The following is a 27290-nucleotide window of genomic DNA, read 5'->3' as shown; positions in this document are numbered from 1 at the left end:
TGATATAAAACATTTACAGATTAAGCATTTACTCTAAGACAATGTCTGCATGAATACAAACATTCTCCCTCTCATTTATGTCTCACAATGGTTCTATTCTTTTTAGCAAATGTGGAAGGTGGCTTAGAGAGAAGAAATCACTTGACTAAGGTCATAATGTTCAGAAGGGTATATCTGGGTTTAAAACTCAATTCCACTTAACAGGAACCCATGGGGGAGGGGAAGAAAAAAAAAAGAGGTTAGAGTTCTAAATTCTATATTCTAAATTCTATAGAATTATAGAGTTCTATAATTCTAAATTCAAAGCCAGACAACTTTATTAATTGTACTACAGTTTCCTCTGGCACAAGTAAAACCGACACAAAACTAAACCTCTAAAACACTATTGTAGAAAATTTATGCAGTTATCTTGAAAATGCCAATTATTAAAATATTTTAATTTTTAATGGTTCCTTGGAATATGTAGCTGTCTGAATTTTTGTTGATTTGTTTGTATTCAATAAAGAAGTTTTTATTCTTGAACTGTGAAGTAGATACTGTGGATTGCTCTCAAATTTTTAAAATGTTTTTATTTACTTATTGTGAGAGTGACAGAGGGGGCAGGGAAGGGCAGAGAGTGAGGGAGACAGAGGATCCCAAGCAGGCTCTGCATTGTCTGTACAGAGCCCCACTTGGGGCTCAATCTCATTAACCATGTGACCTGAGCTGAAATCAAGAGTTGGATGTTTAATCAAAAAGGTGCTTCTGTCCTTCTCAATTTCCATTCCTTTCTCTTTTTTTAGAGAGGTGGGAAAGCTACAACTTTACTTTCCATACTTCCTTGTAGCCTTGGTTCTGGGTGTATAAGTAAATACATATACTTAAATAAACAAACCATAAGTTAAGAGCACGTGTGTGTGTTTTTAAAGATAAAAATGAAGTAAAACCCAATTTCCTAGATATTTTTGTTCCTTTTGGTGGCAAATAGGGTTGCAACTATTTGAAGATTTTCTGTAGCCATCATTCAGGTAGGGCTCTTCATACAGCTTCCAATGTGTTGAAAAACATCTGTGGCATTATTAGTGGCAATTTCTTGATTCTGGATTTTCATTCCTTAAGTTTCATTTTCACATGTGTATGCTTGAAATCATGGATCTTATTCTCATTGGTAGTAAGAGACTACTGTGGTATCTGGACATTATTCCTTACTGATAACCAAGAACCTGCTCCTTCAGTGCTTATCATTTGTGACAGTACCTGTTTAAAATCACCTGGGTAGAGTGGTTTCTATTTCTTATACTTGACTTGACTGTAAGTGGTTGAGAAATCAGACGCCCAGGGATAGGAATCTGGGATTTTTTTTTTTACATGGCCTTCTTGGATATGAAATAGTCTGGCAGTTACAAGTGGAGGATGACAGTTCTGTAGTCCATGAAAAACAATGGTGAGAAAAGTCATAAGAAAGACAAGGCTTCAGTGAATAGAGTGATGGCTACAATAGAGTGTTAGGGTAAAAATGAGGAATATAAGAACTGGGAAATGGACTGGGCTGCTTCTGACAACACTGGAAAGTTTAAAGAAAGACACCTGCAAGCTCAGAATAGATTTTCCATATTTAGTAGTATCAGGGCTAATAAAGGCCAAAATCAGATGCAGAGTTTTATTCTGCTTTGAATTAATACATTTGTTTTTCTCTTATGTGAAGGCTGGGCCACTGGTTGGGAAAAAGTGGAGCCTGAGAATTGGAATGAGGCCATGTAGGTGAATTTATCTGGATATAAGTTCTGTGTATCCCTATCCCCTGAGCCCTTCCTGACTGTTACTCCTACTTTGATGGAAACCTTTTAATCATTCTGCTGAGATAACTGCTTTAGAATGGAGTACCAATTCCTCTTACTGCACCATTCCTACTATTTATAGTCTCTAGGCAGATAAAGTGAATTCTTTTTTTTTTAAGTTTTATTTATTAAGTAATCTCTACACCTCATGTGGGGCTTGGACTTACAATCCTGGTGACAAATACTGCATTATTTTTACCTTTTATATTGGCAAAATAACTTGAGGAATTTATGTGGAGATGTAGTCTCAACATTTCAGAAAGGGAAGGAAATCATAGATTATATTGGAGCAACTTAATTGGTATGGTGTGCAACTGCTACCTCGAGCAGCCAGTAGTTCAAACATTTTAGTTGTTTGATCAAAACTAATTCTTACAGGTAGCCCACACTAAATGAATATGAAACACTGACATTTATTGGTATAATTTACAAATGTAACTGGTCTCTTGTTCTGAAACCATGCTTATCTTTGCAGATCTTTAATACCACTGGTTTCAACCAAAGGTAGGGTTTATAATCAGGTGATAAAGACAGTTTGGTCTGAGTCATTTTCAGAGTGGGTTGGGTAGTTAGGAGGAGCCAATGATTAGCCCTGAAATCTGCCCCTCCCTACCAGAAGAGAAAAATAAAAGCAATGCTGCACTCCTGGGGAAAGTACAGAGATTCCGGGATTCTTATCACAACTCTATTTAACATGTCTGTTTGGCCTGTGAAGTTGAAACATGGCAGTAATGGGAGATGACCAATAAAATCTGATGAAGACTCCAATTGTTGTTCCAGATGTAGTCTCTTTATAGAGGCAATTAGCATTGCCCATGGCACCCATTATGCAGCTATCAAACTGCCAAAAGATTTTGCTCTCTACCAATAAGTAGAAAACACCAGCAGCAGTTGGCTTTCAACTTGTAATGACAGCAGTAAATCTCTATTGTATTTCTATTTATATAGTTCTAGCTCACAATTTGGTTTGAGAAATCTAGATAAACTCAACATTTCAAAAGACATTATGTCGGTCCACCACATTGATGACAACATGTTGACAGGGCAGGCATAGTGGATACCATCCAACATTTGGCAAGAAGCATGCTTGCTAGAGGGAGATAAATCCTATTAAATTTTATTTTCCCCTTCACAATTTTTTGGTGTTTCCTGGCCAGGATCATAACAGGATTTCCCCTTCAAAGTGAAAAGGAAAACTGATTCCCATTGCACTTCCTAGGACTAAAAAGAGGCACAAGACTCACGTGGCCTCTTTTTACTTGAGAAAAAACGTATTACACTAGAGTGTACTATGCTAAGTAAAATAAAGACAAATACAATATGATTTCACTCATATGTGGAATTTAAGAAACAAAACAGATGAACATAGGGGAAGGAAAAAAAAGACAGAGAGAGAGGGAGGCAAACCATAGGAGACTTTTAACTATAGAGAACAAACTGAGGGTTGATGGAGGGAGGTGGGTGGAGGATGAGCTAAATGAATGATGGGTATTAAGGAGAGCACTTGTGATGGGCATTATGTAATCCACCAAGTCATAAATGTGTGAACAGCATCTTTGTACCAACAACTGAAAATGTAATATAGGACAATGGCCCCAAATCTGTCCTGAAAGCCCAAGTAAGTTGCCCAAGCTTGTAGAGCAAGCTCCCAGAACACCTACTCCTGCTACACTGCCTGTCACCCTCAATCTACCACCATGGTTTATGAGGAGTTTGCTGTGGTCAGTTAGCTGAGGAGGACAACATTTTAGTCTGCTTTATAGATGATTCTTCATGATAATCTGGCACCAGCTGGTGCTGGAACACTATAGAATTAAAATCTTGTTTATGAGCATAAATCACTAAATTTTTAGTGAAAGAGGAGAAGCAATGGGCTAATGAGCATGGATTTGATTGCTTCTATTCTGTTTTCCAGATACCTGTAGCATCTGGGCTCTTGGAATTTTGAATGACCTTCTAAAAATGCAGAGTGCAGGTATCAAGGGAATAGAGATAGGCATGGCATTTTTTTCATACCTACTAATTTTCATACCACTTTATTCCTTACTGTAAGACATTGGACATAAACAGTTTAGAAGGTTGTTGTTTGTTTAACAGCTTTGTTGAGGTATAATTGATATAAAAAGAGTTGCACATATTTAATTTGTACAAGTTGATGAGTTTAGAAGTATGCAAACACCTGTGATACTATCACCACAATCAAGGTAATAGACATATACAACACTACCCAAGTTTCCTTGGGTATCCCTGTGTGTGTGTGTGTGTGTGTGTGTGTGTGTGTGTGCGTCTGTGTGTGTGTGGTAATAACACAACATGAGATCTACCCTTTTTACAATTTTGAAAAAATGCACCATACTGTATTGCTAACTAGGAGCTCTATGTTGTACCACAGATTTCTAGAACGTATTTATTCAGTATAACTGAAGCCTTATACCCATTGAACAACTACCCCTTCTCCCTCCAGTTTCCTTCCACCTCTAGTTCAGCTCATGGCAACCATTATTGCATTTTCTTCTTGTGGTTTGGCTACCTCATATAAGTGGAGTTGTAACTTATTTGCTCTTCTATGATTGGTTTCTCAGTTAGCTTAATGTCCTCCAAGTTATTCCATGCTATCTTCAAATGGCAGTATTTCCTCCTTTTTAAGGCTGAATAATATTCCATGGTATGTATATAACACTTTTCTTTTATTCGTCTTTTGATGATGACTTGAATGTTTTCATATCTTGGCTATTGTGAATAATAACACCAATGAACATGAAAGTGCAGATATCTCTTCAAGAACCTGATTTCAATTATTATGTATATACACACAGAAGTAGGATTGCTGAATCCTAACAGATATATGAAAAAATACTCATCATTAATTATCATGAAAAGACAAATCAAAACTACTATGAGAGATATCACCTCACACTTTAATGGATATTATATATATATATATATATATAATTTATATATATATAAATAGTATATGTAAATAATAAATAATTTATATAATTAATATATAATTATATATATACATATATATGTATATATATGTATGTATATATATAAATAGCAAAGCAGTGTGGAAGACAATTTGGAGGTCCCTCAATAAATTAAAAATAGAGAGTTTAGGAGTTCTAGTTTCTAGATGCAATACACTGAATTGTGTTTCTGCAAAATTCGTGTTGAAACCCTAATCCTCATGATGACATTTTGAGATTGAGCTTTTGGGGGATAATTAGATTTAGAAGATGTCATGAGGATGGCACACTCCTGATGGGGTTAATGCCTTAAAAGAAAGAGATTGACACCAGAGCTTGCTTGCTCTCTTCCTCTGTCATGTGGGTCCACAGCAAGATGGCAGCATTTATACACCAGGAAGGGAGCTTTCACCAGAACCTGACCATACAGGCATCCCTGATTTCACCCTTCCAGCCTCAGAACTGTGAGGGAAAAAAATCTGTTTTTTAAGCCACTTGAATTATGATATTTTGTTATGGCAACCCAAGGAACAAGACACTACTCATATTATGTTTCCTGTTTCTTGTATGTATGATACAAACCCACATCCCCACAAACACACCTCCTATTTTGTAGGTGTTGGTGGTGGTAGTGATTGTGAATATTTAGTTCCTGGGTTACTGGAAATCAGATCGTACTAGATTGTGACAGGTATAGAACATAAGTCCGCACCACTAACCTATTGCTGAAATTCTATGGCCTCTTTCAGTGAAAGCAGAATTTCTTCATTCTCATTTCCTGATGCTTTTTCTCCTAGCTGTGATGTTAGGGTACAGAATGACAACAGTTGCCTAAGAAGTAGTATGTGTCTTGATTGGTCAATTTTTCTGTTGTTTAAAGGAAAATTTCTGAAATTCCAATCAAAAACAAGTTCTCTACCCTTGAGAAGATTTTATGTATTTAGGGAGTAAAAAAATAAAATAAAAAGTTTCTTGCTTAAAAAGCTTGATTTTCTGCTTAAATCCATGGCTGAAAAGTTAAATGCGCTCCTTTTGAAGAATCTGACAGAAAAAAAAAATGAATAATAGCAAAGAAATTAAAATCACTTAAAATTCTACTATAAAGTCATATCAAGAGATAAGCAATCACTATTAAGAATATTTTGTATAAATATCCAGATGATTTTAGGTGTACTTATGGTATTTTTGACAAAAACTAGAGTCTACTTTAAATGCTTAGAGTCTACTTTAAGTACCACATTATTTCAAAAACACTGGTCTCCCAAGTATTCTGTCTTTGTTTTTAGGACAGAAAATCTATAAAACATATGTCACTTAAATTTTTTTAACATTAAAACATAATTATAAAAGTTTAAACCATGAAAAATTATTTTCACTTTTTTTCTACTTTCCTCTTTATTCTTTCCTTACTGGTCAACAAATTTGCCATTTTTTTCCCCCTTCGTTCCCTTCTTTTGCTTCATTCAACCATTATCTTCCTTTCCTGTTATCTCGTTATTACACTAAACTTTAAATGTTCATGGGGCACCTGGGTGGCGCAGTCGGTTAAGCGTCCGACTTCAGCCAGGTCACGATCTCGCGGTCCGGGAGTTCGAGCCCCGCGTAGGGCTCTGGGCTGATGGCTCAGAGCCTGGAGCCTCTTTCCGATTCTGTGTCTCCCTCTCTCTCTGCCCCTCCCCCGTTCATGCTCTGTCTCTCTCTGTCCCAAAAATAAATAAACGTTGAAAAAAAAAATTTAAATGTTCATTTTCATAGTTTTAAATTTTCCCCTGAGATGATACAGCATATTTCTTTTATCACATTTACAGTCTCAACAGAACCATAAGAAACAGCCAGCTACAAATATTCAATAGGCAAAAAAAAAAGATAAAAATATTTTTTGTCTTCTAAATAAGTCAATGTCAGGAACAGAATTTCTTCCAAGCATTCCTAAAATAATAATAGCAAAGCTTCAGACATTTCAACATTTTCATAAATTAATACTAAAGAAATTCTACATAGTGGGCAACAAAAACAAGAAATTTTGATTTTCTTCTTTATCCTCAGACCTTTTACTTAGCATAAACAGTCAAAATATTCAACTGATTATTACATGAATTAGATAATCAAATAACCTTAAATTAATTTATTTTCAAAATTTTAATACTATAAAATGTCTACCACCTCACTCATGCCTCAAACATTGGTACAACATTGATTTAGAGTGTGACACTGATAATGTAGCTGTGTATCGAACATATTTTATTTAAGAAAAGAACAGAAACAAAACTTCTACTAAAAAAAAAAGATTTATTTGGACCTGACACTATGTATACCAAAGAAATAATTATAATCAAAATGCATTAAACATTCCTACTTTAAATGCAGGGCTTAAGAAATTTCTTTGTGCTCTAACGTAAGTAGCAACATTTTCAAAATAAATCAGTTATTCTGCTCACTTTGTTTTGTAACTCTGTAACAATTTATCTTCAAAATCTTAGTAATTCTTTATATATATATATATTTTAATCTTTATTTATTTTTGAGAGACAGAAAGAGACAGAGCATGCGGGGGGAGGGGAAGAGAGGGGGAGATACAGAATCCAAAGCAGGCTCCAGGCTCCCAGCTGTCAGCGCAAAGCCCAACGCGGGGCTCAAACCCACAAACACTGACATCATGAGCTGAGCCGAAGTCGGACACTTAACCAACCGAGCCACTCAGGCATCCAAAATCTTAGTAATTCTTAAAACTTATTTATTATTTTTACAAAATTTGACCATTTTCATCAAATTTAGGAAACTTAGACATGTTTAGATGTTAAATATATCAGTGGTTTACCAACTTATTTATTTAACAGGGGTTATAACTTTGAATCAGAAATTACTATTTTATTATTTTGCTTTTGTTTTGAATCATTTAGGTACCTTGCAATGAATATCATTCAATAGTTTTTCTTTTACATTAATTATAGTCATTACTTTGTTCAGAGACATATTTGGAGTGAGGCTATCCAAAATGCCATGGGTATGGAATCTCTTTTTTTACAAAACACAAGCTATCACTTTTCCTTACCAATTAGCTTTGTGTGGAGTTTCACCAAATATGTATTTGTGTAGTTAATGTATGTTGGTATTTGTGCTAATTTATGAGATGTCAAAATAAGAAAACTGTAGTCTCTGAGTTAAGATATACAGGCTCAAATTTCATGACAATCTTTCTCAATACAGTGTGGCAAACATAATCTAATATATTTCTTGTTGGAATTTATTTTGAAATGGAAAGGCAATGAAAATGACATATTCTTTAAAAGAAAAAAAAATGATAGGGGCACCTCGGTGGTTCAGTCGGTTGAGCATCCGACTCAGGTCATTATTTCATGGTTCAGGTTTGTGACTTCCAGCCCCACTTCGGGCTCCCTGCTGTCAGCGCAGAGCCTGCTTCGGATCCTCTTGTCCCTTTCTCTCTCTGTCCCTCCATAGCTCTCTCTCTCTCTAAAAAAAAAGAAAAAAAAAATTAAAAAAAAGAAAGAAAGGGTGCTGGGTGGCTCAGTCAGTTAAGTGTCTGACTTCAGCTCAGGTCATGATCTCACGGTCTGTGAGTTTGAGCCCCAGATAGGGCTCAGCACTGACAGTGCAGAGACTGTTTGGGACTCTCTCTCTCTCCCTCTCTCTGCCCCTCCTCCCTCTCTTGCACACAAGCTTGCTCTCTTTCTCTCTCTTTCAAAAATAAGTAAGTTAATTAAAAAAAGAAAAAAATAATGTTCTCTATGTGTGAGTTAGCATTAACCCATAAATACCATTAACACAATATATATGTGGGGGTGGGGTGAAGGGGATACTATTTTTCACAAATCTTAACTTCCTAAGTGTATTAATTGGCTAGGAATACTATAGCAAAATACCACAGACTTCAGCTTAAACGACAGAATTTTATTGCTTCAATTCTAGAACTGGAAATCCAAGATCAAATTGTTGGCCAATTTGGTCTCTCCTTAAACTTCACTTCCTTAGTTTGCAGATGGCCACTTTCTTGCTGTGTCAATTTCATTGTACATTCCTATCCCCGGTGTCTCTTCTTATCGAGATATCAGTCCTATTGGAGTAAGGCCCACCTCTACAATCTCATTTAACCTTAATTACCTCCCTAAAGGTTCTGTCTCCAAATACAGTCACATTGGAGCTCAGGGCTTTGTTGTAAAAGGGAGATCATGAACTCAGCCACTTATGAAGTTGCCTTGGGTCTATATAACTTCCCTTACTAAGAAATAAAACACCCACAAAACCTGTCTAGGTTTTTCACCTTGTGTGAGAATATTTTTCCCTATTTCAGATTCAGTATATACTCCTTTGTTCAGTTTGCACTTAGTATTTCTGACTCCATGGAAGAAGGGGATCGGCCTTTCTTCTATAACACAAAACAGATGCTCGTAGGCCAATTGCCCTGGGACAGTTGCCACAGGAGTTGATTTTGCTCTGTCTCTTCTCTGCATTGTTCCATCTAGTACTTGATGGTTTTGTATTTCCCTTAGCAACTCTGTCATCAGGAAGCAGTGAGCAGAAGTGTGTGGACTTCTATTCCTGGTGGCTGGCATTGTGATGATCTTTGGTAGCCCTCCTGTATTGGTATGCTCTTCTGACATAGATAACTGGTGTATGGTGTTTCAGCTCAACAGTCCTCAACATATGAATTTTAAGAGAGACACAATTCAGTCCATAATATTAAGTAACAAAATAAGTTGGAGGAAATTAACTTATTAAGTAAGTACCTATATAGTGCTTATTAGGAGTCAGGCACTATTATGTGTTTCACAAACATTAACATATGAAAATCTCAGAACAACTTTAGAGTATAGGTACTACTATCATCTCTATTTTACATAGGGTGAAGCAAAGCACACAAAGTTTTAATAATTTTTCCAAGGTCATGCAATATAGCTAGAGTGCAGAACTAGATTGTCTAGCTCCAGAGTCCTTGCTCTCAACTGTTACACAATGCTGCTTATCTAATTTGAGGATATGAGGGCTAGTTTTCTGAAATATCATGGGGGAGAGTAAAGTCATGTGATTTTTTTGCCCATATGGTGACAATATTAGTAAAGGATTCTAATCAATACATTTCTTCCATACATATTATTGCATGCCAAGGAGTATACTAGATATTTGGACTATAAGAATGAATACAGAAAAGATCAAGTCTTACTCTTGGAGTTTAATCTCTAAATGAGAAAAAAAACCACAAATAATGTCAACATTATAATTGTTTTAAGACATGAAAAAAATAAATTATCATAAAATTACCACTAACTGTAAAACATAATAAATCACTGGAAAGGAAGTTAAAATCTATTTATTTTTATTTTTTTTTATTTTTTGAGAGTGAGAGATTGAGTGAGTACAAGCGAGCCAGCAGGGTATGGGCAGAAAGAGAGGGGGACAGAGGATCCAAAATGGGTTCTGTGCTGAGAGCGGAGAGCCCGATGTGAAGCTCAAATTCATGGAACCACAAGACCATGACCTGAGCTGAAGTAGGGTGTTTCACTGACTGAGCCACTCAGGCTCCCCACAATTAAAATCTATTTAAATAGGGAATTTCTTGGGGTGCCTGTGTGGCTCAGTCGGTTAAGCGTCCAACTTCAGCTCAGGTCATGATCTTGCAGTTTGTGAGTTTGAGCCCAGTGTCAGGCTCTGTGCTGACAGCTCGGAGCCTGGAGCCTGGAGCCTGTTTCGGATTCTGTGTCTCCTCCTCTCTCTGCCCCTCCCATGTTCATGCTCTGTCTCTCTCTGTCTCTCAATAATAAATAAACGCTATTTTTTTTAATAGGGAATTGCTTCAAAACACTTTACTGAAATTAAAAAAAATACCTTTGGCTTAGACTAAAGAGGAGAAGCATATACCAAAGATAAAAGAAAGAAACACTCTCTCATGTTTATCAAAGTTAGGTTATCAGTAATAGGAAAAGATATCAAAATATAGAATGACAAGTGAGAAAATACAAGAGTGGACAAACAGACAATTAAGAGGACTTAAGTTTTAAAGAAAAATCATTTAAGAGGCTTCAAAGCTAACCTAGTATAGTTAACCAACTTGGTATTTACTAAACTGCAATAGTTTCAATTGTGAAAATATTTTTTAAACCTTCTCAGCTACTCAAAGTTAGTAAATGATATAGAACAGAACATAGATGTAAGACCTCAAATGTTAAAACAAAAGTCATACAAAAGTTTAGATTACTAAAACTGACAGGTGTACAGTGCTCAAAAATTTAGAAAGGGCTTGTAACAATGCTTTATTTCCTCAAAACATGGCTTAATGAACACTTAAACTTTTTATATTTCAGATTTTTCATGTGCTGACTTTTAATATATTTCATTCTTCTTATAAATTTAAGAGAGAGGTTATAAATATAGAACTGTTCTTTTGCTTTTGTGAAAAAGTATTAATTCAAGTTCAGTAAGGCTAAGCACCTTTTTACTTATACCTATACCCTCCCAGCTATCACTGATCTGTTAGTACATATATTTTAGATGACCCTGAGGTTCCAGATTGCAGTGTTATAAAATACATGATTTATTTCATTTAGTAACAAACAATTCATAAACTCAGGTAAGATTTACCATGTGATTTTATGCGATTAGGTGTTTACATGGTATATTTCTAAAACATAATGATAAACATGTAACAAAATGAAAATTGTGATAATACAGTGAATAGCTATTTTCTGTAGTAGGTCTACTTCTTATCAGGACATTAACAATTTATAGAATTCTCCCCATAATAAATTAGTTAATCTGGGAGATCCATCACTTCCAGGCTTTAAAAATTTTATGCTGTTTGTACTGTCTTGAAGCCGCAAGTTCAACAAATGGCCAGAATACCAATATTATAGATTCCTGAAGCCCCAGATTCCCTGTTGCAGTGTCATTCTGAGAAAGGCAACTGTCTCCCTGTATTAGAGCTCAGTATGATCCTGTGCCTAGTTTGGCTTTGCACTAGAATCTTTCTCAGGGTTCCTTTATTTAAATTGACAGATTAATCTCCTTGAGGATTACAAGAGTCTCATTATCTGTAAATATATGTGATTTTCCCATCTTGTGCTCATTCTCATCAATAAAGAATAATTCCAAAAGTTGTTTTATTCCCGACAAAAGAGAAAACAGTGAAAGGGTTATTTACTCACAAAGAGAATCAGTTTCATCTTAACATATACAGTGCCAGTGTGAATCTAGTAGGGGAGAGATTTTCAGACTAAAATTTCTTACTAGTAATTGCATTTTAATAACTAATTTAAACATAATCAGGTTTTAACCTCTTAGATATTAGAGATATTATTATATAATAGATATTTAAAATGTTCTTTCTGTGCAGTTATACACTTTTTATGTCCTGGGGATAGGTTATATATAAAACATACAGAGAATTCTGAAGACAAGCCAGAGGCCAAGGCCAAGCTGATTAGAATGGAAGAAGATGGGAAATAAATAAAATAGAATAAAACTAGGTCTCTCAGTATAACTTATAGCCAAAAATAAAAAAGAAAGAGAGAGAGAGAGAGAGAAGAAAGAAAGAGAGAAAGAAAGAAAGAAGAAAAAAAGAAAGAAAGAAAGAAAGAAAGAAAGAAAGAAAGAAAGAAAGAAAGAAAGAAAAGAAAGAAGAGGAAAGAAAAGAAAATATGACTGCTCCAGGTGGAAGGAGAAAATTCTTTTCTTTCTTTCTCAACACATTTAAAGATTGTACGCATATAAAGCTGGATGGAATTAAGAAGTAGCTAGGTTTGCCTAAAGCCAATATATTGCACATAAAGTGTTTTTGATCCAGACATCTAAAATAAGAATTGAAATGATACTATCATTTTTCTAAATCTAGAACAGAGGTTTGGCTCTTGTAATTCTTTCCTTCCTCTCTTGTTTCTGATGTTCATCCTCCTTTTTGTTCCCATTTCCAATTTTCTACCTCATTTTACACTCAGATTTGTTCTTACTTTATCCTGTAGAATTATAGCCTCTGCCATTCCCTTATCTCCCACTATTGTTGAGTGTATGTTTTTACTTTTTCCTATATATATTTTGAGTTTCCAATATATCTGATATGCTTTACATATAAAGAAGGTAGACATTAATGGTTATGGTTCATGATTCATTTAGATGTAAATTGTTTATGAGCCAAATTTTCAACTAAGATTAAAGTTAAATCTGAAAAACTAGTTTTGACTTGAATAAGTGGCTTCCAGAAACTAGAATTGTGCCACTGAAATTTGATCCATTATTAAACAGAAATATTAGCCACATTTTTAATATATGAATTTCTATTTATATTAAAAAATAAAATGCCCATTACAAACAAATCTCAATGTTTTTGAGGAAACTGGTTTAAATTGCTTGTTCCTAATACATTCTCTTACAAGAGAATTAAAACATGGAATCATGTAAATCCATGCAGAGACATAAAAGTCACGTTAATTGTACTGACATTGACAAAAATAAGAAGGAAATAACTTAAAAACTTTGAAGTGCTATCAGCACCCAGTTGATGGACATTTTCGTCTGTAAAAAACTGCTATCATATGCATAAGAAATGTATGTTCTTCTCTTTGATATCCTTTGACTTAAAAATATATGTATCGTATAAATAATATATAGTATGCATCTAGCTATAGCTATCTCTATTGAAAGCCATTTTTGTTGGTTTTTTTTTTGCATTAAGAAAAATAGTATTAAATTTATTATACCCCTGTGTTAAATGACCTTTGCTATTATTTAAAATTTGCCCATAATTATCCGAAAATACTTTTTTTTTGGAAAAAAACAGACTTCAAACAAGCTAAGTTATTACCAGTTATGGGCCAAACTATTTGTTCAATTTGCTTTGACATTTAACTGGGTTGTCAAAATTGAAAACTGTGTTATCAGTATATCAAACTGCTATATCACTAGAAGGCACTGTGTTTAAGAGCTATTAACTTTGTTTAAACTCTTAGCACATCGTAAAATAACACTATATTTTAGCTTTAGTTTCTTTTGGTATAAAAGAAAACAAAGGTACCTAAATTTCATGGGCTACTCTTGAGATTAAATTAAAAAAAATACATGTGGGATGATTTTTACAATGTCTGGCACAGTGTTTGGCTATCTATGATATGAAGACTGCATCCTATAACTTAGGAATATAACCAATCTACTTAATAAAAGGAGAGTGATTGTATTATTTGCAACAAATGATACTGGGTACAATTTAAATGTCTTCAATATGTATTAAATCATGGTTCTATTAATTATGAATACAGATGATAGGCTTTCTAATTCAATACCTTTAATTTATGGTTAAAGTATAGTTAAATTACAGTACCATCATAAAAGACAATAGCATGCATCATTAATGAGGAAGAAAGCTCTGTACATACTGATTCAGAAGTAGCTCTATCATGTAAGCTAAAATAGAGAAATACTATGACCATTATAACAATTAGTTTCCCAAGTTGTATACTACACAACTTCAGGGAACTCCATGCTCCCCACGGAGTTCTGATTTGTGTAAATAAAATATACTTTTTATTAACATACTGGATTGCTGTCCTATTGCTGGTGTAATAAATTAATAAAAATTACCAAAAAATTGGTGGCTTAACAACACATGCTTACTACATTATAGTTGTGCAGGTGAGAATTCTAAATCAGTCTCGGTGGGCTAAAATAAAAGTGTTAGTGGTGCTGCATTCTTCCTGGAGTCTATGAGTCATTTTCCATGCCTTTCCCAGCTTTTAGAAATCACCTGTATTTTTTAGCGTGTAGCCTTCTTCCTTCATATTTAAAACTAGCAACAGGAGATAAAGTCTTTCTTGTGTTGCCATCTCTCTGGTTCTGTCTCCTCTGCCTCCCTCTTCCATTTGTAATTACTTTTGTGATCATATTGAGAACACCCAAATAATCTCATTTCAAGAATATATCAAAAATAAATTTATCTTTTCAAAGTGAGCTGACTAGCACTCTAAATGCATCAGCAACCCCTTTTTTCCGTGTAACCTAAGATGTTCACAGGTTCTGGAAATTAGAGCATGGGCATATTTTGAAGGTCATTATTTTGTCTACTGCAGGTTTCATTGGCCCTAAATTAAATAGGGTATTTTATTAGTGGATGCTTTGGTGAAGAAGATATTTCCTTTTTCTAACTTTAGTTTTTACTTTGAATTGACTTTGAACTTTTTTTATCATGTATGTACATTTTTATAAATTTAGAATGCAATATTTTTGTATTGGCTAACTTCAAATGCCCAAATATATATATATATAACTTCTTTATGTTATCTCCCCATCTCCAACTAGGACATGAGTGACAAGGGGTAGTTGCTGATTGAGGTTTTCTTTTATGCTTTTCCTAAATGAGTGAGCACTATATTTAACACTGGAAAACGTGATGAGCTATTGGACTAAAAAGGGGGCCAGAATGTCAACTATATCTTAGTATATGCCCATTCTAAATGTCAATGAACAAGTGTGAAATTACAATGTAAAAAAATGTGTTAAAGTAGAAGATATTAAGGTCAGAATAGAATTTTTTTTAGCCAACATAGACTTTCTGAAAATGTATTGCAGGCAAATAATAGTTTTGGAAGAAAATAAAGCAAGGCTCAAATGAATTGAGTAGAACTTTTATTAAGAAATGATCTATAAAAAGCCACTTGAGGCTCAATCAATTTATTTTGATAATAATGAATAACCTCTTTACTTTGGGCAAAAGACTTTCCACTACAGAAACCAGTTTAAAAAGTCTCCTTGGATTGTGTGTGTGTGTGTGTGTGTGTGTGTGTGTGTGTGTGTGCGGGCGTGTGAGTGTGTGCGTGTGCATGATTTTGTGTGTTGTGTGACTTCGTGTGAATTCTTGCTACCTGAGCAAATAATATTCCCATTTGTTCTATAGCAAAGTTGGAAACAAACATAAATCCCTATTAGGGTAAGTAAATTGGTATAAAGACTGAGTTAGCTGTGTGCATGCCACAATGAAAAAGAACTAGTCTATGATGCTTGTTACATATTGATAATCCACTTGTACTAAGATGTCCTCTTTTCTTTTATTTCCCAAATATTTGAAATAGACCTATGCTCCACATGCAATGTTATATTTAGTTCTTTCCCTGAAAGTGTTATATATAACACTTATATATATTTATATATATATATATATATATTTAATGTAGCTAGCTTTGTGCATCTGGAATCAGTTTTCTACCTGATTTTCTTTAGTGATACAGTGATAGTTGGACAGAGATAAGTCCTTTCAGGGTGTGTGTATGTGTGTGTGTGCACGCGTGGGTAATTTCTAAAATTTAAACATTTGTAAAGTATACTTTTGCTACATACATAAATATATATTAGTTATTTTCTTTCTTTAGGGATGTCATTCCAAATGGTTCTGAAAAGTCAACTTCCAATCTCATTGCTGTTTCTTCAAAGGTGATTGTGCCTTTTCTGGATATTTTTAAGATTCTCTTTTGTAGGTTTTATTATTTCAGTCATTTTCCTATTTTAAATTTATATATGGTTTTATTTGTTTTTGTCCTCCTTCTGCAACTTCAAATAAACAATATATTCAAAAAATTTTTAGCATATTTCTTGAATTCTTTGCAGTACTTTCCATCATATTTTTTCTCTATGCTTCACTTTGTACCTTTTATACATATATTTTAGTTAACTGATTAATTCTTCAGCAATTTCAATGAACCATTAAACATATTAGTTTGTAAGTGTAGTTACTAAGTTTTACAATTCTAAAACTTCAGTTTTATTCTACAATCCCTACTTCTCTGCCATTTTTCCATTAAGTCATTTAATTTCTTGAATATATTCAAAATTACTTTAAATTTCATATTGGGAATTTTTCAGTCTGGATTTTTGTGTCTATTTACATTATGTCTTTTATAGTTTTTTGGATAATATTCTTTCCTTTTTAATGCCTAGCTATTTTTATATGTGTCTAATTTTTATAAGATGGCAAATACAGTATCATATTTTGTTGAAAATAATGAAGGCTCTGAGTGATTGAACATTTCTCCAGAAATAATTTAACTTTTGGCTCATAATTTTGCTGGAGGCAAAAATTGCTTGAGCACTGATTCAAGTGAGGCTTCCTGCCTTTTGAGGTCTGTATCTTTTCTGTCCTTCCTTATTTCTAGGGTAGAGCAGTAGTGCCCCTAGTAGAGTATTGGTTGTTTATCAGGACCTACTCCTTGGTGTCCTCTAAACTCCATATTTTCTTCCTCCAGTTCACGTAAATCTGCTTGCCTCTTAGCCTTTACACTGACACTTTTATTTTAGTATTCATAATTGCCTCAAGGAGAAAAACAGATCTAACTATTGGCTTTAACTCTCTTGGTTCACCTCTTTATCTCATTTTAGAAAAGTTCGCTGCCTTGGTAGCTTTCCAGTGCCTTCATATAGATGTTTCTACTTGTTCCCCCAGGTTTTCTGGTTGTTCTCAGAAGGAGATTAGCTTCAAGCAACATAAGCAATTGTTGTCTGAAGGAGAATTAATGATTATATATTTGATTTAGCAAGTCAGCAATACACATTTATTGTAACAATTTTAGAAGATAAAAAATGAAAGAAAGAAAGAAAGAAAGAAAGAAAGAAAGAAAGAAAGACTACAGGTATGTAACAATAAGAAAATTTAAAGCACCTAAAATTAAATTACACAGACCTAATCATTATGAAAATATATCAGCTCTACCACCATGGAGTTAAATACTGAAAAGCTTCTTTTATATTTTCATTTAATAACTCACATCATCAAATGATCAAATTAGTAAAAAGCCCAGCAGTTTTGACTTGAGTTTCCTCTTCTCCATTGTTAAGAATCCTGGCCCAATAATTTTGTTTTATTTTCTTTTTAAAAAGTTTTTTTTAAATGTTTGTATTTATTTTTGAGGCAGAGAGAGACAGAGAATGAGCAGGGGAGGGGCAGAGAGAGAGGGAGACACAGAATCCGAAGCAGGCTCCAGGCTCCGAGCTGTCAGCACAGAGCCTGACGTAGGGCTCAAACTCATAGACTGTGAGATCATGACCTGAGCTGAAGTTGGATGCTTAACCAACTGAGCCACCCAGGCACCAATAATTTTAAATTAGACCAACTTAATCTAAATGTATCAGTCCTGTCTCCAAAATAGGCAAAGACAGTCTAAAAGTGTTTCATAGTTCACATGCAAAAACAAACAAACAAAAAACAAACTATGTTTATACTGCTATTGAATCAGGGCTTTCTTATACAGTATCTAAGTTGAAAATATGTCCTACACAATTAGATATTTCTTTCTTCTCCTCTACAATGATTCTCTGTGTGATCAAGGCTTTGAGTCTAAAGGCTACAGTTTAACTACAGTGGCTGAGGGTTAACTGCCATTCTGGACCATTCCTTTGAATGTGGAGAGGCTGCCAGTTTTAATCACATGCTATGTTTAAGTCAGTTTCTCATTCGACATCTAGATTCTATTGTCAGTCTTAGGTCAATAGTACAGATTCTGCCTTTCCACAGCTCCAGGGCCTCTGACTTCTTGTGTTTTTGTTTGTTTGCTTTGGCAATAAATCACAACTACTACAAAGGAGCAGAATCTCATTATCTTTTTTTTTTTTAACCTACAGTTTATTACCTCATTTCCTCATTTCTTTGCAGTATTCTCAAAGCTGTGCAAATTTATTAATCTCTTCCCTAGCCACTTTCAAAAGTCTATTGGAGATAGCCTGTCCATAAAAAGTCTACCAGAGATGATATAAAATCACCATACCTAAAGACATCATATCTTGTTCATACAATAACCAGAGTGATCTTTTAAAATTGCATATATAAACCTAAATTTGTTAACCAAATCAAACTTAAAACCCTTCACCATCTTCCTGCCATATGTAGCATAAAGTTAAAACTCATTAATATGGCCTGGAAAAGCTTACATGTGAAGCCACTACCTAAATTTTCCATTTAATTTCACATCAGGCCTCTTCCTAAACCCTGCACACTGGCCTCAATTCCCTCATTAACTCAATTCTTCCTTTGTTCTCATCATTGTACAAGCTCTTTTGTTTTTCCCCATTCTCCTATATTCCTCCTTTCTATCAGTTCAATAATTATTTTATAAAGAAATTCCTCCCTGAATTTCTTATTTAGGTTAACTCTCATTATGGGCTACATTGTTCTAAGTGTCATCCTACACAGACCGTGTCTTTTACCACTGTCTCCTTGTGTGATTTTTTTTTTTTTGAAAAATTGTTCTCTTTCTTAACAGGCTATTCTTCCATGAGTATAGAAAAGGTGTCTTTTTATTTACTATTCTTCCATGAGTATAGAAAAGGTGTCTTTTTATTTACTATTTCATTCATGTACTCAATACAGTTCCTGAACATAGTAGATGCTGAATAAAATCCTATTAAATCAATGTTTTTGAAATCTTCCTGATGACATTTCTGAAATCTGTAAAATTTTGGATAAAGGAAAATCCATTCTCAAGTGAAAACATGAAAATGCATCATGATTTTCTTCAGGAAATTTTTTATGGTTCAACATATTTTAATATTTATTACATTATGAGTATGACAATATGGTAGATTGATGACGGTATAGCTGTGAACCAAAGAGGTAACTTGTCCCCTCACCATGCTTATTCTATTGACAATATTTTTATATGTTAAAGTCCCTTTCCTTTTGTAGTTCAGTGAAATTCCTTGGCATATTGTTATTCACTTGTTTAATTCTATTATAGTTTGCTTTCATATCATTAATTGGAATGTTATTTACATCATCTGAATAATAATCTTTGGTAACTAAATAATATACCTGAACCAATAAACTGAAAAGTGAGATTTATATTATTCTCCATCATATTCTACCCACATTAACCGTTCAAATCATCTGCATAAGGTCTTATCTTTCCACTCTCCTTCAATCAATTCCAAAATGAGTCCCATTACTACTTTGTACATTTTCTGATGATAAAATAAATAAATGAATAGTAAATTCTCTGGTCACTTAGCACCCCTAAATAGTCTTAGGTGATTTATTAATATGTGTAGGCTCATAAAATATTACAAACTCTAAATTATTTAGATTTCTTCTCTTCTAGCTTGAACTTTGTCCAGGCCATACACTTTTTTCCCCTATTTCTTGGACTAGCACTTTTACTACTCACTAGTCTACTTCCAGCAACTTTAATGCTGAAGCGAAGAAAAGAGAAATATAAAGAATTAAGAGTGTCTTTCTCTGCTACAACCAGTATGGAGTGTATTTGGTTACTTCATCCTTTGTAGGTGTCTAAAAATGACTCTCTCTTTTGGTGCACTTCATGTTTTTCATAGATTTCCTCTCATTGCTAAGGATATCTGAGCCAGAATTGTCTGACTTGTGGTGACGACTTATGAATTCCACTTTGCTCAGGGTTCTCCAAGCCGTATTGCCATACTCTGTAAAATTCTTATACCTTTCCAGTAGACTCTTGGTTAACTCTGTCTCTTAATCAACTTTGTCCCATTATTTTGTCTTTGGGAAATATTTCTTATCCACCATCTATTTGTATGCAATCTCCTAAAATTCCAGGTTGTTCTGTGGCTGTAGGGTAATTCAACTGAATAGCCCTCTCCTCTTTTTCTTTCCTCAGGTTTAAGTCAGATTCCTGGTATACTGTGTTTCTCAAATTTTAGGAGAGAAGTTTTACACTCTGCAATGATCTCTCTCTAGACTTGAGGTCATGGGGAACCACCTCTGCTCCTCTCCTATTGGAAGTAGGACAACATCTTCAGAAAAGTCTAGATATTCATATAATCTGGGTTAAGCAATGAACATGGGGAAAAATAAACAGTTCTTTGCCCTTTTCTTGTCATAGTCTAGATTCTCAGTTTGGAATATGGGAACATTTGACACCTGTTGCTAAAACTGGAAAAGGTCTCTATTGTAACAAATAGTTATATGTTTATTGTATGTATCTTACATCAATATGTCTTCTGTCTTTTAAATATGTATGCAGTATCTTTTGTTTTAAAATTGTTACATGCAATCAATCTTTTTTTTTAATATATTTTGAGCTTTTGGTATCTTGTTTAATGAATCAATATTCCTAAATAAAATGAAAACACATCAAAAATATTTTTACAATTAGGTTTTTAATTCAGGTGGGATTTCATTTTGTGTACGCTGTGGGATTAGTATCTAATCTTGCTATTTTTATTATGGAAGTCTAGTTATTCTTAGTTTTTAAAAAGTGTTTTGTTTTTGTTTTCTGATTTCTAATATCATCTCTATAATATAATACATATCCTTATCATCATGCATCAGTTTCTGGGTTCTTTATTCTGATCATAAATTTACTTTTATCCCTGAGTAAATATACAATGCTTTGTTTCCTATGATTTGCCATAAATGTTGCTATGGCAATTCTTCTTCCTTACTTTTCTTCTTCTTTTTTTTTTTAATGTTTATTTATTTCTGAGACAGAGACAGAGCCTGAGTGGGGTAGGGGCAGAAAGAGACGGAGACCCAGAATCTGAAGCAGGCTCCAGGTTCCGAGCTGTCAGAACAGAGCCTGACGCGAGGATCAAACTCACAAACCGTGAGATCATGACCTGAGCCAAAGTTGATTGCTCAATGGACTGGGCTACCCAGGTACCCCTTCCTTACTTTTCTTTAAAGCACTGCCTTAGTTATTCCTTAATTTTTATACTTGTATATGAGTCTTATTTTTTTCCAAATTACATTAAAACTGTGTGTTTTGATGATTATTTACAAATGTATATATATGGAAAATTAATTATTTGTGATATTAAGTTTTAATATTCTAATATGGTATGCTATTCCAATTATATCTATGTTCTTTTATGTATTTTTCTAAAATAAGATAACAAGATGGTTCTTAAATTTATTCCTAAGTTCTTCAGAATGTTTGTTGGTATTGAACATTATATTTTCTAATGGTAAGAAGTAATGGTAAAAGAATGTCTGCCATCTAGTTTCTCCTTTTACCAGTGGGTAAAATATAAGTTACACCAAGTAAACATTTAAAATAAATGTTAAAATGTAAGTTACATCAAGTGATATATGGTTTAGGAGGGAAAAATTAGGCCAAGGGGCCAAGGCAAATATCCTACCTTTTAGTTATCATTCTGTTGGCTAGAAAAATTATGGAGATGTGAGACTTTTCTGCAGCAACATTTTATTGCATATTCTCCAGGTTTCTTGGTTTCAAGAGGCAGTTGAGGGGTCAAATGGGTCCTACACCATGTTCCAATGTCTGTTCTTCAGTTTTGTGGGTGTTTTGAGACCTTTTATAAAAATGTTAGGATGACTCAATCTACCCACCCATTCATGGGTATAAAGAGGTGAGTCACAGTGGCAATGGTGTCACAGGTATGCTTTTATTTTTATTAGTTCCAGTAGAGGCTTCAGGTGTGGGAACACCAATATCAATTTGAGGAGAAATTTCTGGAGATCTGGCCTAGAAACCACTCTTCCAACTCATTAAACATTTCTCTAAGCACTGATTTTCCATGTTGAATATACTTTATTTTGTTAAAATACCCAGAGCATTTTCCATCTTCTACATTAAATAAAAACTGATTCAGTATTTAGTATTGGAAGAAGTTTCAGAAAATACCAGTATTGGGAATCTGAGTTAAACTGTCTGAACTGTTGGGTTGGAAGGTAGAGATATTCAGATTGCCAAAGGAAAATGAGACCCTATTAATCTATGTCACATTGTGACCGTGTAGTCACTTAGTGAGTTTTTAAATTCACCTGAAAGGAGGTACCTATTGAAGGAAAGATTCTAGCAGTGTGTGATTGCTCTGATTTACTATTAAGGCAGGAATGAGAAAATCAAGGTATGTATTCTAGGTAGTCTAACTATTCCTGGGAATGTAAAGACATTTAGAAAATCTACTATTTGGCGAGAAGGACAAAATAGGTTACAGGAGGCAGCATAAAAGTTATTTTATTTAAGTTGTGAGATAATGAAGATCACTTTCATATTTTTGTTTTAACTTGAGCTGAGCCATGAAGGATGAGAAGAAATTGAGGTCTGAAGAGAAGAGCATTCTAGACATCAGAACATCCAATAAGTAAGAGATCAGCCTACTTCATAGGATTGTGAGGATCAAACTAAATAGGATTAAATTAATTACATAAAATTCTGGTAGGTTTTCAATAAATAATTGTTAAAGTTCTCTTTTCTCCTTTGTAGACTAACTTACTTTGTATATATTTATCCATCATAAATTTATTTTTGAGAATTGCTGGAAATATTCTTCAATATTTTTCTATTCTTTCTTTTTCTGAAAGTGTATGATATTTTAGATACATATAAAGATTAAAGGGAAGAACAAAAAAATATTCCAAGGTTTACAAAAATGATGAAAGAGGACAATATGATAAATTTCTCTTCAACTGTAGAAATATAAGTTCCTGCTCACTGAAAATTGTGTAAAATATATGGTTGCTTTTATTATAATTGTCTCAGAGCTTTTACAAGCAAAATGTAATTGAATAATTGCCTAAATGCAACTACCAAGTAAAATTAATATGAAAACAAGACTTATGAATATTGCATCATGTTAGACTTGGCAATAACTATATAAAAGATGGTATTTAAAAAGAAAGTCAGGGGGCGCCTAGGTGGCGCAGTCGGTTAAGTGTCCGACTTCGGCCAGGTCACGATCTCGCGGTCCGTGAGTTCGAGCCCCGCGTCAGGCTCTGGGCTGATGGCTCGGAGCCTGGAGCCTGTTTCCGATTCTGTGTCTCCCTCTCTCTCTGCCCCTCCCCCGTTCATGCTCTGTCTCTCTCTGTCCCAAAAATAAAAAAAAAATAAAAAAATTAAAAAAAAAAAGTTGAAGAAAAAAAAAAAGAAAGTCAGTTTTTCTATATTTCAGGAGAAATATAGGTATTATGCTAGGACTCTAAAGTTGATGACTTTAGAGAGATTGAGGTGTCTTGAAAGCAAAACTGATTATCAGTTATGTTAAGGCAGTGATCACATTTTCCTATTGCCACAGTTCTCAATATACGTATTTCAAATAAAAATAATTTAATTAATATCTTAATACAAGTGTGAAAAAACATATAAACAAGTCAATGTAACTTCCCAGGTAGCTTCATTAAATATCAATCTTTAACAAACATTCACTGAATATGGAAGTAAAGACATCTCACTGATCACTGTTTCAAACATGACAGAGTTATATAAATGCATTTAAGTTTTAAAAACATTTAAGTAGACTCCATTCTCAAAGCAGGGCTTGAAGTCAGGACCTTGAGATAAAGACCTGAGACCAAGAGTCGGATGCTCCACTGTCTGAGCCACCCAGGCACCCTAAGTTTTAATTATATATAAGTATCTAACTAAGAATATGATGCCCACTAAAAAGACAACAATAACAATTATTCTTACTATAATAGTCATTGAAAAGGAAAGGGATTGTGAGAGTAGAGACCAAAGTTAGACACACCTCAGTGCCAATGATAATGTACTTAATGTAAACTATAGGGAAACATGATGGAGTAAAACCAAGGCAGTAATGAAACAAAATTAACTGAATTAACATGACATTTCCAGATAAAATTCACATAATAGTGTGATAAGTATGGACTGGATTCCAAAAAGGCCAAGGTAGAAGTACTCATATTGTAGTTAAGATGTAAGGAGTTAAAAAACAATGCTTTTTTCAGATTTTCAGAAAAACAGAGATACCCAAGAACAAAAAGCAAACTTATGTTTTTAAAAAATGAATGACAGGACACAAATTTGTATTTTCCTACGTAAATTTTATACAAAGTTAAGCCACAGGAAAAGTAACCACGAAGATGATTATGCAAGGGCAGAAAAACAGAAGCTTTCCAATACAGTTAGTTACATAATATAAACTTCACCTGAGGTGTCAAATAATGAATTATGTCTCCAAAAACACAGAATATTTCAGAATAGCAAAGCTTCAAAAAAGAGGTAACTTGAAAGATATGATCAACTATAAAAAGGTCACAAAGAGAGAAACAACATGAATCTTACCAACAGAGAATACTCTAAGAACAGAAGATTTTGATCCTTCTTAAAGCAAATATTCTCAGAAGGATTTATATTTCAGCTGTCAAAACTAAAATAGTGAAGTCAGCAATTATTTACCTACCTATGAGCAGAGGTCATTGCAAGAAATAGAAGTGAAAATACCTTTAGATTTCTAAGGGGTATAATCAACATATTTGGTTTATATCTGTAAGAAAAGATGTTGGAAATCTAAGTGCATAGGTAAAAAAGAAATATATGGTAAAAATAAAGCATTCCAACAGAGAATAAAGAACTACTTAAATAATCTCCATCAAGAACAGGAATATTTTATTTTATATCAAAGATAGGTGTTGTGGTAAAAAACAAACAAACAAAAAAACTAAGAATAATGCTTAATCTATTTCAACATAAGACTATGTGAACTCAGAGAATCCTATTTTCCTTCTTTTTATTATCGGTATTTAATGTAATAAAAATACATCCTAGGTGGCTGGAATGTTAAGGTGAGATGATAATGTCAGGAAATGCAGATGGAACAGCTATATATTTCAAAGTTCATTATTCAAGTTTACATTTTATTTTAAGTTATATAAACTGAAACTAAACCAAATGCCCAAATCAACATAAGAAAGTGTTATTATTGAAACTAATTGAATTAAAAAATTTGTTCTATTGAAATTAACTGAATTTTTAGTTTCCCACATCGTTACCAATTCGCTAAATGCCTAAAAAATATTTCCTTTGGCATGCATGTGTTCAGAAAGAAAATTAACTGAATTAACATGACATTTCCAGATAAAACTCACATAATAGTGTGATAAGTATGGACTGGATTCCAAAAAGGCCAAGGTAGAACTACTCATATTGTAGTTAAGATGTAGTTAAGATGTAGCTAGCACTGACTTCATGAAACACATGGCAAATATCCTAAATGACACTTTGAACTTAATATTATATTAATTTACCATCAAGTAGATTAACACACATATCGTAACACACATATTGTAACAAAATTGAGTTCAAATATATTTTTAATGTTCAGTGCCTCTGCCAATAGTACAATTGAATAATACAGATTTATAGTCAAAGATGGACATAATTTGTCCAATATACCAGAGATATTATTTTAAAACAGGAAATTTATAAGTAATGATATGCACATTTGGGGTATTCTATCTTGGAAATATAGTAAAGCTTATTTGCTGTATAATTTCGCATTTTTAGTTAGTATCTATTGAATATTTCTTCAAGTATTTCAAAGATATATTTGAAGATGTAAGTAGTATTATGAGTTATCCTGATTTTAGAAAATAATGTAGCAAAAAAGGAAAAGGATAAAAAGGTAAGTCTTAACATGATTTATTTATTTAAAATCAGAAATGTCTTATTCTGACATCACTTAAGTAATATATTATATGGATATTGCTAAAAACTAGAAAGGGAGTAATATGTTGTTCTATAAGTAGACTGAATGTCACATTATTCATTATAATGCCAGTATTACATAAAATGCAAGACCAAGATATAAAAATGTGTTCCCTAAAAATGCATGAAAATTACTTTTTAGAGAAAATGTTATTTCTAATATTAAATCTTAGTACGAGCTCATTGATGTGAATTTACTTCTTATAGGCATTACCCATCACATGTTTATATAAAAATAAAATACAATTCCTTAAGAAGCATACATAGTGTCATTGTATATGTTTGAATAAATTGCTTTTAATAGTTGACTTACAGAAAAAGATCTAAAATATCTACCTTCCATTTGTATATTATATTTCTGATAATTTATCATAGCTCTGTCTGAATCCAACCTAATTTCACTAAAATACTAAAATATAAAATAGAGAAATTTGCCTCAGCTCCAGAGTCTAGGAGTAATGCTGTATTTACTTATTTATATATATATATATATATTTATATAAATATATATATATGTAAATACATATATATGTAAATGTAAATACATATATATTTACATATGTAAATACATACATATATATGTAAATACATACATATATATGTAAATATATATGTTTATGTGAATATAAATATATTTAGCTATAACAGGTGCATAGAATAAGATAAGTAAAATTAAATCATAAAAAAGAAGATATTTCAAACTCACATAGAGTCCAGGCCAGATTCGGCAGCTAGGCTGTGTCTTCGTTCCACCCTGCTTCTAGCTTTCTCCTCCACACTGAAAGTATGGCCTTTATTTTCATGCTGTAGGATGGAACTCAGCCCACCAAATCTAAATGTATAAAGAAATCAAATTAATTTAAAATGTGTTAAAGAATCCAATTAGAGTACAAATGTTGTCAAAATAAATAAAAATGCAAACTCCAATTGTATGATGTATATAAGAAATCTAATTTTAATATAAAATTAATATTTAATTTAATTGAAAAATAATTACAAATACATTATAATTCAAAAAACGAAACAGATATGTCAGTACTAACCAAAAGAAATCAGGACTATCTCAGATATCAATATAGATT

The sequence above is a fragment of the Prionailurus bengalensis genome, chromosome B3, assembly GCF_016509475.1.
Source record: "Prionailurus bengalensis isolate Pbe53 chromosome B3, Fcat_Pben_1.1_paternal_pri, whole genome shotgun sequence".
NCBI lineage: Eukaryota > Metazoa > Chordata > Mammalia > Carnivora > Felidae > Prionailurus > Prionailurus bengalensis.
This window is presented reverse-complemented; position numbering follows the sequence as displayed.